This window comes from Mobula hypostoma, chromosome 26 (assembly GCF_963921235.1).
Source record: "Mobula hypostoma chromosome 26, sMobHyp1.1, whole genome shotgun sequence".
NCBI lineage: Eukaryota > Metazoa > Chordata > Chondrichthyes > Myliobatiformes > Myliobatidae > Mobula > Mobula hypostoma.
In genome coordinates this window covers 21734322-21751210 of record NC_086122.1, presented here as the reverse complement: position 1 = coordinate 21751210, position 16889 = coordinate 21734322, and the positions used below count along the sequence as shown (strand labels likewise).

The 16889-nt window shown below is 40.7% G+C and overlaps 1 protein-coding gene across 6 annotated transcripts in view; it reads right to left on the bottom strand.

The window, feature by feature from the left end:
- Positions 1-16889, bottom strand: part of LOC134338201 (disks large-associated protein 2-like) — a 787855-nt gene that overhangs the window by 634014 nt on the left and 136952 nt on the right. The window lies entirely within an intron of this gene.

The following is a 16889-nucleotide window of genomic DNA, read 5'->3' as shown; positions in this document are numbered from 1 at the left end:
TACAGTAGAACTGGCCTCATTTTCCTCCCCTTCAGTGGGTAGACAAGCCATTTTTTTCAGCTTACCACCAGCCTGCAGCAGTGGAAATCAAGACCAGAGCATTCCATGGAGTGGATGCAATAAATTTCCCAGCCCCGGAGGAACAGTTCCTATTAAGAGAGCAGAATGTTCCTCCAGCAGCTTGGCTGCTTTAGATGCAAGCAGCGAGCTGCTTTAGGTTGATAAATGGATCAGGACTGACCTTTGCTGCCATAATCATTGTGCTTCTAAAGATAACAAAATGTTATGAAATGACATCTAAAATATCAAGATACACGGTACCACTGTGAATGATATTTGAACTGCATTGCAAAGTCTGTTACTCTACACACCTGCTGTGATGTACAGCTGACCAGCATCCTAAGAAGCCAATTTAATTCACGTTCATGAAATACAAGCACTTATTAAATTAACACCAAACCTCAACCAACCAGTGATCTCTCAGTGGCCAGAGCCACTGAATGCCCATAATAGCTCAATACGTGAAAAGGAAGGGCTTTGTAAAGACTACACCGAAGGGAGCAAGTCTAAGCTGACTCATATCCATGTGGTGAAATTCCCCCAGGAAAAGTTTGAAAGTGGATCACTGCAATCACCATCCTTACATTTTGAGTGCTCACTCTTAAGAAAGCCATGGAAATACAATGCCATTTATACTTTATACTTATGCTTTTTACTTTGTCGCCAAACAATTGATACTAGAACATACAATCATCACAGCGATATTTGATTCTGCACTTTCCTCTCCCTGGATTACAAATATTAAATATTAAAAATAGTAAAAATTAGTAAATATTAAAAATTTAAATTATAAATCATAAATAGAAAAATGGAAAGTAAGGTAGTGCAAAATAACTGAGAGGCAGGTCCGGATATTTGGAGGATACGGCCCAGATCCGGTTCAGGATCCGTTCAGCAGTCTTATCACAGTTGGAAAGAAGCTGCTCCCAAAATGGCCGTCCAAGTCTTCAAGCTCCTGCGCCTTCTCCTGGAGGGAAGAGGGATGAAAAGTGTGCTGGCTGGGTGGGTTGTGTCCTTGATTATCCTGGCAGCACTGCTCCAACAGCGTGCGGTGTAAAGTGAGTCCAAGGACAGAAGATTGGTTTGTGTGATGTGCTGTGCCGTGTTCACAATCTTCTGCAGCTTCTTTCGGTCTTGGACAGGACAACATTTTAAGCTGCTAAGAACAATCTCATATTTTTAGAACCTCTATTGGAAACTGCATTGATGAAGCCTTTAAAAGCACAATTTGTTTTTAATATAACTCCTCATGGTCACTAGAATGGAATACTGTAATATTTGTTGTTCTGAGTGAATGTGAGTTGAGTCTTGGAACATCTGAGATCAGACACAGCACCCTTTAGCACTTGACGCTCAGCGTCCAAGCCAAGAGTCCTATAGAATCCTGGTTGCTGTCTGATCTTCACAGTATGATTTTTGACATGAAAGGTTGCTCACAGCATTGAAAGAAAAGCTCTGAAAATTTAGCAATGGTTCAGTTCATGTTGGTAACTTTTATCATCCACGCCTATTAGCAATACATACAGGAAGATCCACTAATGAAACTTTTTTAAAAATTCTTTTGAATGACTACCAGAGGAAATCAAAAGCACGGTACCCCAGTGTTCTTTTATGTAAACTTCAAAACATTAAACTAATTCAAAGGAAGACACAGGAGTTTGAAATATGGTCTAACTTCATGTTTACTTTAAGTGAGGTGCGCACATATCACGTGAAACCGTGATGGCATACGCAATTCACATATTTTTAACCCATAACCCCTAATGAATTATTTAAACAAACAAGGACACTTAATCAAAAATTATATATATATATATACACACACACAAATATACATACAAGATCAGTCAAATATTAGTCATAATCATAGTCACACTTTATTGATCCCGGGGGAAATTGGTTTTCGTTACAGTTGCACCATAACGAAAACCAATTACTGAAACATTAAATATACAACTCTCCTCCCTGCTTACTTATAAATTCCAACTCAACAGAGAATGAATTCTGACTATCTACACAGCATATTATGTAATACAAGTACTATATACAAACATGGAAAACACAGTCAATTTGAAATTGTCCCATTCAGGCCTAAAGATTTAATCACTGTGGAGGATTTTCTTGCTCTTTTGGGTAACGTCTTTCCTGACAAAGAAGATCACTATGCTTGAAAGACGAAACTTGTGGCAGTGAAAATAATCGCAGGTTCTGGGGCCTCCTCAGTGGTGGGTGTAGGAACTGATTATGAGACTGCAGGAAGTGGTTCTCACAGTGGTAGCCACCTTTCTTCTTTTGCTTTGTGCACCTTGATCTTGGGAAGGTGCACTTATTTCACTAGAGCATTTTCTTATTAATCCTTCTGTTGCTCCCTTTATGATCCGATTTCTCCTCCTGGTTTCTTCATCCACAACTTCATCTGTCGAATCCTCTCTTATCGTACCTCCATTGACTCCTTTCTTTTTTTGGCCTTCCATGCATCCAGCTGGGCTTTGGTCTTTGCATCTACTTTTACAAGCAGCTTTTTGTCTCCCACTTGAAGTTAATGCACGCAGAGTAGATTTTGGCTCTTTATACTTTAAAAAAGCCAAATGCTTGCATCTTTACTGAAGTTCGTCGACCTCTCTTCCAGCACAAAACCAAGCCACATTATATAAGTAACTGCCTAATTAACATATCAGAAGTTTTCTGTCTACAAAAACTGTTGTAGTTGGACTACTGCTTTCGTCACTTTCATACCTCCTCTGAGCAGCATGGTCCTTCCTTGGTCCTGTATGCCTTCCAACCAGAGGCACCAACACCAGTTTGTCCTCTGTTGGTAATAGTTCATGGTGTTTGGCATGGAGACAGTTGTGACATCATCCAATACCTTTCTTAATTTGCTTTCAATTGACTTTATTGCAGGAGATGTGGCATGTAGGTGGATGGACCTCCAATCAAGCTGTAGTTGTCTCATCCACTCATATCGCACAACGCTGGTCCTTCTATCACATATATGTTCAATGTGGCTTGTTGGTTGTTGTATTTCACAGTCATGAATGTCATTCCTACAGGAGTTAACTTTTCTTCAGTATAAGTTCTCAGTTGGATATCTGCAGGCTCCAGTTTAGTATCTTTGAAATGCCACTCAAGCTGATTTTGTGGAATGAATGAAACAGCCAAACCAGTGTCCAATTGTATTTTAATTTGCCATTGTCTTCTGCTGTAAGCCACATTGCTTGTCCATTGCAAGTTTTCACATTGTAAATCTCAAGGATACACAGTTCTGTATCAATCTCATCAACATCAGATTTTTCAACAGCAAACAGATAAATGCTCTTTTTAGAACTTCAGCTTCACTTTTTAGCTTTGTCCCTTCCCTAGCAGTCCAATTACTTTTGTCTATCTGACATGTTCTTTGTATGTACCTTACTTTGTTGCATTTTCTGCAAGTTTCACCTTTAAATCTGCATTTGTTTGGTGTACGTGAGCACCTGCCACAACGGTAACACAATGTGTTCGGCCAGGGTGGTTTCTGTTTAGACGCTGAAATTTTGTCCACGCTCACTTTCATTCCTAATTGCAACTCAATTGCGTCGCAGTTTCCACTGAAACAACAATTTCAACTGTTCTCTTAAATGTCGTACTTGTTAGAAGCCATTTTTGAATGCTTTAAGATTCCACAAACAAAATGATCTCTCAGTGCATCATTAAGCCCATTATCAAACTGACAATTCTCAGTCTTTTCAATTCAACCATGTGCACTGAAATGGATTCCTCTTCCTTTTGATTCCACTTATGAAACCTAAAGTGCTCTATAATCAACAATGTTTTCAGTTCTAAATATTCCTGCATTACTTTGACAATATCAGCAAAGCTCATTTCTGTTGGTTTGGATGCAACAGTCAAACTTCAAAGCAAACTGTATGCCTTTAAACTCAATGCACTCTGGAAAATTGGAACTTGTTTCTCATTGGCTATTTCATTTGCTTCAAAATCCTGTTCAATTAGCTCAGTATTCCTTAGTCAGTCATCCAATGTGTAATCAAACTTGGCAATCTTTCTGATGTAGCCAGCCATTGTTGCTCTTCTTTTTATGATTATTATCACCCGGTAGTCACCCTTTATGAACCCATGAATTATTCCATTTTCTACCCTTTGTTGTAACTTGACTGTCTCTGCACATGCTGGGCTGCATTTTTTTAAAAACTCAACGTTCCTTGCTACGCTTTTTTCCACTCAGATGTCTCGCGGCACTTCAACAGGTCTGCAGCCATCTTGGGTTCATTTTAAAAATACCTTGTCACCAATGTTATGTTTTGTGACTTCAAAATACTAAACTAATTCAAGGGAAGACACAGGAGTCCGAAATGTAAGTCTAACTTCATGTTTTCTTCAAGTGAGGCACGCTCATATTTTGTTGCGGTATGATGACGTATGTAATTCACGTATTTTTTACAAATAACCCATAATTAATTATTTAAATGAAGAAGGCTTAATCAGCTAATATATAGCTGTATACAAGAGTACTCAAATATTACTGAAATATTAAATACACAACACCCAGAACTACAGTGTAGGACTTCCTCAGGATGCTGTCCATGGCCCAAACATTTTCAATTGCTTAATCAATGACCTTGCTTCCGCCATAAGGCAAGAAGTTCAAATGTTCATTAATAATTGCATAATGCTCAATTCTATTCACAACTTCTAGGCAAATGGACACTCCTCGCCTATATGTAGCAGCATTTAGATGACATTTAGGCAGGACTAACCAGTGGTAAGTAATATTAATGTCACAAAAGTATCAGGTAATGACCATCTCCAACAAAAGAGAGCCTAGCTAACCCAGATTTGACATTCATAGAGCCATAAAATTTTACTGCATATATACAGGGCCCCTAGCCCAATTTGTCACTGCTGACTGTGATGCATTAGATCTATATCTTTCTGCTCCTTTCTATCCAAGTACAAGTTTAAATGCCTTTTAAATGCTATTGTATCTGCATCCACCATTTCCACTCCACATTGTTCAACATTACCACCAGCATTTGTGAAAAACTACCCTCAGATCCCCTTTACGTTTCTTCGTTCTCATCTTAAAACATATGGTCTCTCATTTTGGACTGGACCCCCCCACCTTGAGAAAAAGAATGACTTCCCACCCCATCTAGCCTTATAATTTTATAAATCCTCATAAGGTAAATAGCAGAACCACCACTATCCCCCACCATTAATATCCTGGAGGGGTCACTATTGACCACAGACCCGTCTGAAACCGCCAGATAAATAAGAGAAGGTGTCTTTTTATAACAGGAATCTTATTGTGGGCAATTCTCCTTCAGAAATTTCCAATATCTCTATCATATAAAGACTTGATGGGATATTCTCCATGCCTGGATGAGAGCAGCTCCAACAACTCTCAAAGAGCTCAATACCATCAAAGCAGTCCGTTTGTTTGGCATCACGTTCACTACTCTATTTGTTTATTTCCTCCAATGCCAGCACAACACTCGTTACTGTTGAAAACATCTTCAAAAAGTGGTCCCTCAGTAAGGTTGTATCTGCCATTAAGGACCCTCAGCATCTAGGCCTTGCCCTCTTTTTATTGCTACCATCAGTCAGGAGCTCCAGGAGCCCAAAGACACATACTCAATGATTTAGGAACAGCTTCTTCTCCTCCTCTGCCATCAGATTTCTAAATGGTCCATGAACACTACCACACTATTCCTCTTTTAGAATTGAATTGAATTGAATGATCTATATTGTCATTATACATAGGTACAATGAAACTCTGTTTGGCTTCCTCTCAAGCAATTAAATAAAGCGGTAGATAAAAACAAGACAGTCATAGAAAAACAGTATTAAATAGCTAAGTAGCAGAACATAAGCTGCAGCAGTACCAGAATATCACAGTAATGCACAAAGTGCCGTTAGTGCAAGTATTTGAGTGCTTGTGTGTGTGTGTGTGTGTGTACTCACAGTTTCAGTCATTGTTCTGTGGGAGTGGTGTGATGGAGGCCACAGCTCTGGAACAGAAGCTGTTCCTCAGTCGATTTGCTCTGGCTTTTAGTGTCCTGAACCTTTTGCTGGATGGCAGCGGGTCAGACAGGGAGTGGCTAGGGTGTCTAGATTTGCTGCAGTATTTTTCAGATAAAGCTTCTCCTATACTGCTGTTGGGTGGGAAGATCTTCTGGGTAGGAAGATCTTTTTTATACAATTATTTTTTGTAACATTTTTTTCATGTATTGCACTATACTGCTGCTACAAAATAACAAGTTTCATGACATAGGTCAGTGATAATAAACCTGATTCTGATTTTGATGCTTTCCATAATGTGTAACACCTATAAAATGTACTGTTCTGTCTTTCTCAGGCAGTTCTAACATTCCCTCCCAAACCCATAACTTCCAAAAGAACAAGACTGGTTGGTACATGGTGATACTACCACGAACATGTTCCGCACCAAGTGTACCATCCTTGGAAATATATTGCTAATATTTTATCATCATGGAACAAAACCCTGGGTCTTCCTACCCAAAAGCAACAATGGGAGAAGCTTTACTTGAAATGCACTGTAACATTTCTAGATGGTAGCTCACTACCAAACTCTCAAAAGCAAGGAAGGGATGAACAATAAACCTTGGCTTTAGCAGCCATGTTGGAATCCGAAAATGAATTAGAACAAACTCTTTGGACTATGTTAGATCAAGTAACTTGTAGCTTCCATTGATTCTTCTATTTGCAGATAAGTCTAACCATTCATCGTAACCTAGATCATTTGACCCAATGCCGTAAAATTAACCAAATTTCCTAGAAGACAGGAAAACATGTAGCTGTAAGGCACAGAAACAGGCCTTTTGGCCCACCACATACATGCTGGCCTTCTTTTTTCACCCATTTTACTTGCATTAGGTCTGTGTTCTTCACCTTGCATTTTCAAGTGTCTATCAAAATCAGAGCTCCGGAACCTGGAGCCCATGACCCCTTCAGTTAATAGTAGAGGCCCATGGCATAAAAGAAGTTTGGAAGTGCAATGATTGTAACTGATTCCACTATCTCCTCTGGCAGCGCTTTCCAGATATCAACTATATTCTGTGTAAAAACTTTACCCCTCAGATACCCTTTAAAACTCCTTCTCTCACCTTAAACACATGTCCTTTTGGATAGTAGGACAGAGGAGCTCTCCATTTCCTCAAAAGAGGAGGCACAAAACAATAACCTCCACCGCCAGCCCAGACACTTAATTTTCCAAGAAGACATTTGTAATAATGAGACTATCTCTTCATTGTAGTTTTTCCCTAAAAGTCTAAGTAACATGGAAAACATGTTAAAAATGTGAAGGAGTTATACTGGAACAAGCAGCTTAGGATCCAGAGACTGAACTGTATTTGGGAAGAATGTTAAAATGCTCTTAGTTCAGCACTGACTATTTGCATTGAGTCCATAACCACAACTTCGGTTTCTTTTAATATTCAATTTAAACTTGGATTTTAAGAGGCACATCAGAAAAATACTGTCACAACTGGAGTTTCAGCAGAATTGACCCCTTCTGGTGAGAAATGGTGTTGCAATGGTTGTGAAAAAGTTTTCATGGGAGCAGCGGAAAATAACAAAGTGCCTTTCACAATCGCATTGCTCAGAATGAAGCTGCCGTGAATACAGAAGCTCTGGGGGATGAAATTGATGAAGGAGATTTGCAGCCACAGCACTGTGTTGTAGCATTTACCAGTTACCACAATGACCATAGGTTCATCTACGAAAACTTTGTGAAAGTGTCAACATCACTGAGAACTGTATAATTTAGAGGTCGGTAGCCATTAACTTACTAGAAGTTAGTAATTACTATTTAACACTCACTTCTATTTTCGCTTTAGGCATCTTTTCACTGTTTGCACAGGAGTGTAGTGACGAGCATCACTCTCTACAGCACCAGCAACTGGGATTCATTTCCCATCACTGTCTGTAAGGTGCTTGTGCCTTCTCCCCACGACTCTCCAAACATATATGTTACTAAGTCATGGCCGTGCTACGGTGGCGTCAGACGAATGGTGACACTTGCAGGCTGCCACCAGGACATGCTCAGACTGTGTCGGTTGTGACGCATTTCACTATGTTTCGATGCACATATGACAAATATATATAATCTTTGTTCTAGCCCATGATGACAGGTCAGACTTTAGATTTATTAGTGCCTGCCGACCCGACCTCAGTCCTCGGGGGTCGCTGGAGTCCGACATCCAACTCTGCTGACCGACCTCAGGCTTCCAGAAACTGCCCACAGAGAACTCCAACCTTGGGACTTAGCAAACCTTGGGCCGAGGATGCTAGTTTTCATCCTCAATCTCAGCCCTCCGGGATTGTTGACCTTCGATCCTGAAGCATTCCAAACCGGCTCCTGCCCCTGACCTCTAACATTCTCTCATCCCTGTCCCTAAACTCTAACCTGACCTGTTCCCAATGCCATCCCTGCAAATTTAAAACTATTTGACATCTTGGCAATACTGGGAAAGAATAAGGAGGCTTTTTTCTCCTAAGAAGTGTCTGAATTGGTTAGAGATGCAGTCAGCGTTCTAAATGTGCTTAACCAAGTCATTGAAAATATGACCAAGATGCAGAGTTCACCTGTACAGATACATAATGTTAAAACATGTCCCTACTGCCATCTGATTTAGAAATGGACATTGAACCCATAAACAAACTCAATACTTTTATTTTTTTTTCTGTTTTAGCACTACTTACTTTAAGTTAACTATTTAAGACACACACACACACACACACACACATATATATAATAACAGTAAATAAGTTTTCTTCTATATTTATCATGTATTGCATAGTACTGCTTCTGCAAAATTAACAAATTTCATGACATATGCCAGTGATACTAAACCTGATTCTGGTTCCGAAAAGGGGATAGAAATAATGGACGGGTGCAAAAAGGGTGAACGAGGTAATTGCTGGAGTTAATGAGATACAACTATTAAGCAAAAATAGACAACAGGGCTCAATTCTCTTGAAAAATTATTCAGTAGAGACGCTAATCAGGTTGGTAAAGTTAGGAAGGACTTTCACAAGCCAGATGTTGAGAAGTTGTGGAAAATAGAAGAAATAAATATAAAATTATTATTATAATTCTCTTATAAAAGACATTTCATTTGAATTCCTTAAAATTGCAAAGGACCTTTACAGATGAAATCATCCTTCTGCTGTGCAATATTCTGTACAATCACACAGCAGAAACAAAACTGAGTAAGTGCAAAATCAAAATAATGCACACCGTACTAAAATCTTGACTGGATCACAGCAGTGTCTGTAATTTCCTTATAAATAGCTATAGCTGACTGCTTCCAATACTGCGGTGGTTTACACACCATCATTTTTATGGGCTGCAGAGTCCACAAACCACAGAATGAGGGACGTAAGAGAAATCACAGTCGTAGTCAAAGCAGCGACTTCATAGCATTAGTACTTGTCGTCAGGAAAGCGTCACAGTTTTTTATATACCGGAAAAAAAAACGCACAAATAAAAAGTTAAACCAAGAAACAATTAAGTTAATCGTATTCAATTCACTCTTAACATTGCATCGCATCCACTCAGTGAAAGGACTTACTCAGCTTATAACATCACTGGTAATAGTTATTTTTTTCATGAAAACTGGTCATTGTTAATGCGAAGGAACTACCCTCAGTCTGTATTTGATGTCGTAATAAACTACCAACAACAAACAAGAAGCCCACAGAACTAATCTGAGATTGAATCATAGTTTGTTTTATCAGATCAGACAATTTCAAGGTTGCAGTCTCACTTTGTGGTTCAAGTGATAGTCATAGGTTGCTCCAGTTTGTCTTGATCACAATTTATCTCATCTGAAGCATGTGATGAAATTACATTCTCGACATCACTCCAACACACTAGTACTTCTTTTCCCAGTGGATGGCAAAAGGAAAATCGATAACGTCCATCCTTCAGTGTCATCCAAACTGTTCGCAGGACAAGTCCACAATAAAATGTGATGCTCACTCTTCTTATTCCCAGTCACTCAGGCTTGAAGATAACTTATTTCCAGTCCAATTTCCAAACCTTGAACTTCCTGGAAATTGAACATACGTGTATGTTTTTAATGTGGGATGGCCGTGCTCACAGAGAAACCTTCATCCAGTGACACAGGATCCCAAAAAAAATAGAAACTAAATTTTGATAATGCCTTGACCTGGACATCTTCATCTTCTTAATTCTTCTTATTTCAAAGGAGGACCAAAGAAACTGAAGGAATGAAGACCCAATAGTGTATATTTGTGGCGGTCTACCATCAGCACAAGTGGTCATTCTTGAGCGACGCAGCACAAGGTTTAAAAAGAGCTCGAGTGTTTTTTGATTCTTTTTTTCACTCAGCGCTGGGCCAATGAAAAGAAAGGAGGTGTAGGTGGAGCGGCTATTGTGCGAGTGGAACAATGGTAGAGTGGTCCAGCTTTGGCTCAACAGGGTTAGGTGAGAATATGCTTGGGCAAGCACAGGCGAAGGTGCTAAGTATGATTCTAGTGAGATTTTTTTCTATTAGTACATGGCTGTTGTGCTGAAAGGGGGTCTGGAAGTAGTGGTATGTTCTTTGTGTGAGCTGTGGGAACTCCATTCTCCCTGATAACTACATCTGCACAAAGTTCATTGAGTTGCAACTCCTGAGAGACTGCACTAAGGAACTGGAGCTGCACCTCAATGACCTTCAGCTCATATGGGAAAACGAGGATGTGATGGATAGGACCTACAGGAAGGTAGTCAAACCTAAGATGCAGCGGGCAGGTACCTGGGTAACTGTCAGCAGCGGGAGAGGGAACAGACAGCCAGTGCAGAGTACCCCTATGGGCATTACCCTCAATAATAACTACACCACTTTGGATACTGTTGAGGGGTTGAACTACCGGGGAAGCCATAGTGACCGGGTCTTTGCCATTGAGTCTGGCTCTGTGCAGTAGTGATAGGGGATTCCATAATCACAGGAACAGGAAGCAGTAGCTTGTGGATGTAAAGAAGACACCTGGATGGTATGTTGCCTCCCAGGTATCAGGGTCAGGGATGTCTCAGATTGGATCCATGGTATAGTAAAGGGGGAGGGTGAACAGCTGTTCTACATATTGGAGCCAACACCATAGGTAGGAAAAGGGAAGAGGTCCTAAAGAAAGAATATAGGGAGTTAGGCAGAAAGCTGGAAGGCAGAACCTCCAGGGTAGTAATCTCTGGATTGCTGTCTGTGCCACGTGCCAGTGAGGATAAAAATAGGATGATCTGGCAGATGAATGCATAGCTGAATTGGTGTAGTGGTTAGGGTTTGTGGATCATATACAAAAAGGACGGATTACACCTGAAACCCAAGGGGTACCAATACTCTTGTGAGCAGGTTTTCTAGAGCTGTTTGGGGAGGGTTTAAACTAACTTGTCAAGGGGATGGGAACTGAAGTGATAGGGCCGAGGACGGGGCAGTTGTTATACAACTAGATGCAGTGTGTAGTGAGAATGTGAGGAAAGGCAGGCAGATAATAGGATGAAATTGCAGTCAGTGGGATGAGTTAAAGTGTAACTGGGGGCCAAAAATCAAAAAGGATAATGAATACTGGACTGAAGGTGTTATATATGAATGCACTCAGTATATGGAAAAAGGTAGATAATCTTGTAGCGCAATTACAGACTGGCAGGTATGATGTCGTGGACATTTGTGTCGTGGCTGCGAGAAGGTCATAGTTAGGAGTTCAACGTCCAAGGACACACATCGTATTGAAAGGGTAGGCAGGAGGACAGAGGAGGTGATGTGGCCCTGTTGGTAAAAAAATGAAATCAAATCCTTAGAAAGAGTTGATATAGGATTGGAAGGTACAGAATCCTTGAGGGTAGAGTTAAGAAACTGCAAGGATAGAAAAACCCTGATGTAAGTTATATACAGGCCTCTGATCAGTAGCCAGGATGTGGTCTATAAATTACAGTGGGAGGTAGAAAAGGCATGTGAAAAGGGCAATGTTGTGATAATCATGGTGGATTTCAATATGCAGGTAGATTGGGAAAATCAGGTTGGGGTTGGATCCCAAGAGAGAGAATTTGGAGAATGATTACAAGATGGCTTTTTAGAGCAGCTTGAGGTTGAACCCACTAGAGGAATTGCAATTCTGGATGTGTGTTATGTAGACCCAGATTTGATTAGGGAGCTTAAGGTAAAGGAACCCTTAGGAGCCAATGATCATCATATTTTAGTATTCACTCTGCAGTTTGAGAAGCTAAAATCAGATCTATCAGTATTACAGTGGAATATGGGAATTAGAGGCATGAGAAAGAAGCTGGCCAAAGTTGATAGGAAGGGGACACTAGCAGGGTTGATTGCAGAAAAGCAATTGTGAGTGTTTCTGGGGTAAATTTGGTATGTGCAAGAAAGATAGATCCCAAAGATAAAGAAGTATTCTAAAGAGAGGATAGCCAACTGTGGTTGACAAGGGATGTCAGAGACAATATAAAAGCAAACGACTGGACATATAATAGAGCAAAAATTGGTGAGAACGTAGAGGACTGGGAAGCTTTTAAAAACTAACAAAAGGCAATGAAAAAAGCCATAAAGTGAGAAAGGATGAAATAGGAAGGTAAGCTAGTCAATGATATTAAAGAGGAAACCAATTTTTTTCAGATATATAAAAAGTAAAAGATAGAGAGGGGATATCAAACAGCTGGGAAATGCCACTGGGTAGATAGTAATGGGGGACAAAGTAATGGCAGATGAACTGAATAATATTTTGCCACAGTCTTTGCTCTGGAAGGCACTAAAGGAATGCCAGATATGCAAGAGTGTCAGAGGGCAGAAGTGAGTGTAGATGTTGTTTCTAAAGAGAAGGTGCTTGGGAAGCTGAAAAAGCTGAAGGTAGATAAGTCACCTGGACCAGACAGACTACACTCCAGGGTTCTGAAAGAGGTGTCTGCAGAAATTATGGGGCATTAGTAATGACCTTTCAAGAATCACTGGAATCGTTTCTGAAGACTGGAAAATTACAAATATCACTCCATTCTTTAGGAAGGGTGGGAAGCAGAAGAAAAGAAATTACAGGCCAGTTACCTTGATTTCAGTTGTTGGAAAGATGTTGGCATTTATTTTTATGGATGAGGATTTGGAGTACTTGGAGGTACGTGACAAAATAGGCCAAAGCCAACATTGTTTTCAAAAGGAGAAATCTTGTCTGACAAATCTGTTGGAATCCCTTGAGGAAATAACAGGCAGAATTGACAAAGGAGGGTCACTGGATGTTGCTTAGTTGGATTTTCAGAAGGCCTTGACAAGGTTCCTTGACATGAGGCTGTTTAACCAAGATAAGACATCACGGTATTACAGGAAAGATACTCGTATGGATAGAAGATTGGCTGATTGGCAGGAGACAAATAGTGGGAATAAAGGGGGCCATTCCTGGTTGGCCAGCGTTGAATAGTGGTGTGCTGCTGTTGGGACTGCCCCTTTTCACATTATATATCAATGATTTGGAAGAAAGAATTGTTGGCTTTGTTATGGGGTTACACGAAGAAGGCAAAAGAATGAAAATGAGGAGGATAATAAATCAGCTATGATAGAATGGCAGAGCAAACTCAATGGACCAATCTGTTCCTATGTCTTATGGTCTTATTTTAACCATTAGTTAGACTTTACCTCCTTACCTTTCAGCTCAAATTGATTATATGGACGATCCCCACCCTGGCAATAGTACAAGAGTGACAGGGCTTTATGTCAGAACTTTATGACAAGATCAACTAACGAAATATTTTAATTGAAATAAAAACAATGGAGTGAGAGAGGAGGATGAAAGAGAGTTAAATTGGGTAAAGAAAGAATTAAAGAGAAAAAAAGATCAGACTTGGGAAATAAAAAAAACAGAAGGTGTAAGTAACATAAATACTTTAAACTTGAGCAATTTCTAATAATAATTCAGAGTCTGTAGGAATGGTACACCACAGTTTAAGTTGTTCCTTATGTGGAGAAGTTGATAAATACTGCAGGGACATAAATTCCTTCAAAGGACCATAATGGTGTAAAGTAACAAACCAAATTTTCTGCCACAAGTTTAATGGTCAACTATTGTGCAAATGTTGGAACATTAGGAAAATCACAAAGAACTTGGCAGGAAGCCCCAAGCTTACCAAGGGCAATGATGGAGCAACACAAATCATCCAGTAACCAATGGTAGATCTCATTTCAAGGATTTTGCCTTCATTACATGTCACACATTAACATTAAGCACCATTAGGAACCAATTCTGGCACAAAGACATTCATACACAGCACAAAATGTTGATCTACTGTAATGTCTCAATGTTATCATGTTTTCAACACCATTCCTGAATAGGTGCCGGACAAACTCATGAAAAGTAGCGACTACTTGAAAACAAACCAAAAGTTGCTGGAAGGCTAAGTGAGGAAGTATTGTGCACTATGACATGCTTCCAGCTAACTGAATTTCAAGTTGAAAAAGTATGTTTAATCCTTTAGTTCAAACCAAATATAAAATCATTTGAGTCTTCTGTAATTCGTGATAAACAGAACAAGCATAGTTGGATCAAATTCAATGCGCAGTGAACGAAAGATATACTCTCCCTACTCACCCCTTCCCCATGCCGCCAAAAGAGATGGACAGGTGACTATACTTGTTTATTTAAACCAGGGGTCGCCAACCTTTTTTGCACCACAGACCGCTCTATTATTGACAATATTCTTGCAGACCGGCCGACCAGGGGCAGGGGGTAGGGTTGCTAACGGACAAGAGTAGCAGTCAAATATGTTGTGTTTACCCCGAGAAAGACTACCATGACCATGAAGCCTCGTGCGGGCACCAGTGCGCATGCGTGTACGTGTCAATTTTTTTGTACAAATCGTCTTTGGCGATTCTGTCTGGGGGTGCAGGGGTGTTAATCATGACCGAAATATAGGTGATAAGTGACAAATACACTCAATTTCGTTTTTAAAAGGGTTTATCTAATGAATTTAATATTAAACACACAGCGCATATTTTCCCCGTATGAACATATAAAATCGTTGCAACACACTAATATCGCTGAATCAGTGGGAGCCCTGGGCTTGTTTCCCTGCAACAAGACAGTGCCATCGAGGGGTGATGGGAGACAGCGATACTTGAACGTGGTTCCTTATGTCCAGTCTATTCTGCAATTTAGTTTTCGTTGCATTCATTGCAGAGATACGTTTGAAATGGAAGCAATGTTTTCAGTGCTTTTGTGGCTATCACAGGATATTTAGCCTTGACTTTGATCCAGAATGCCGGCAGAGATGTTATGTCAAACATACTTTTCAGCCCGTCGTCATTTGCAAGCTCGAGGAGTTAATCTTCTTCCCGCGCTGACATGGATGACGCATGCGTAATGACCTCGCGTGCGTTCAAGCTCAACAGTGGGTGTGACAGGGAATGAGGAAAGGTGCAGCTGACTCATATCGCCAAACCATATCGTTTCCTAGCACATGCTTTGTGACCCGGTACCGGTCCGCGGCCCGGTGGTTGGGGACCACTGATTTAAACCACCACCCAATGCTGCGCACCGCCCAAACCCACGTGACCAATGACCTTAACGCAGTGTGGGGACAAGCAACATAAATACGATACAGACAGACAGTAGATACACAGCCCCTATAGACTGGAACAAAGCAACACTGACAAGATGTGCAGAATGACACATTTTCACTTTGGTAGGTTGTAGAGATTTTCATCTTTGAGTCCAAAACAGAATGCAAGAAAGGTGGCAAAAGTATACTGGAAAGGAATATATAATGATGCCAAATTTTATAATAGCCTGAATGAGAATACCCAAAGCAATCACTTTTGAGGCCATCTCCATTTAAATGTAAAATCATTCACGTCCTTGACTGTGCAAATATTACATGTAACTGCAGTAGAAATTCAAGAAAGTCAGAGAAAATGAAAGTATCTCATGGCTTAAAAGAAAACTAAATGAATATTGCAACACCTACCATCCTCAAAGTACCTGGGTTAAATAGATACTTTACTTTTCATATCACCTTTAACATAATAGATTGCAAATATCTAATGGCATAGTGCTCTGAAATCCTATTAAGAAAGACTCTGTAAAGATTCAAAACTGGAAGCATGGCAACATTATCTATATAAAGTTTTCTTGCAAAAACGCCATCCCCTTCTCGCAATTCCTCCGTCTCCGCCGCATCTGCTCTCAGGATGAGGCTTTTCATTCTAGGACAAGGGAGATGTCTTCATTTTTTAAAGAAAGGGGCTTCCCTTCCTCCACTATCAACTCTGCTCTTAAACGCATCTCGTCCATTTCACGTACATCTGCTCTCACTCCATCCTCCCACCACCCCACTAGGAATAAGGTTCCCCTGGTCCTCACCTACCACCCCACCAGCCTCCGGGTCCAACATATTATTCTCCGTAACTTCCTCCACCTCCAACGGGATCCCACCACTAAGCACATCTTTCCCTCCCCCCCCCTCTGCATTCCGCAGGGATCGCTCCCTACACAACTCCCTTGTCCATTCGTCCCCCCCATCCCTCCCCACTGATCTCCCTCCTGGCACTTATCCATGTAAGCGGAACAAGTGCTACACATGCCCTTACACTTCCTCCCTTACCACCATTCAGGGCCCCAAACAGTCCTTCCAGGTGAGGCATCACTTCACCTGTGAGTCGACTGGGGTGATATACTGCGTCCGGTGCTCCCAATGTGGCCTTTTATATATTGGTGAGACCCGACGCAGACTGGGAGACCGCTTTGCTGAACATCTACGCTCTGTCCGCCAGAGAAAGCAGGATCTCCCAGTGGCCACACATTTTAATTCCACATCCCATTCCCAT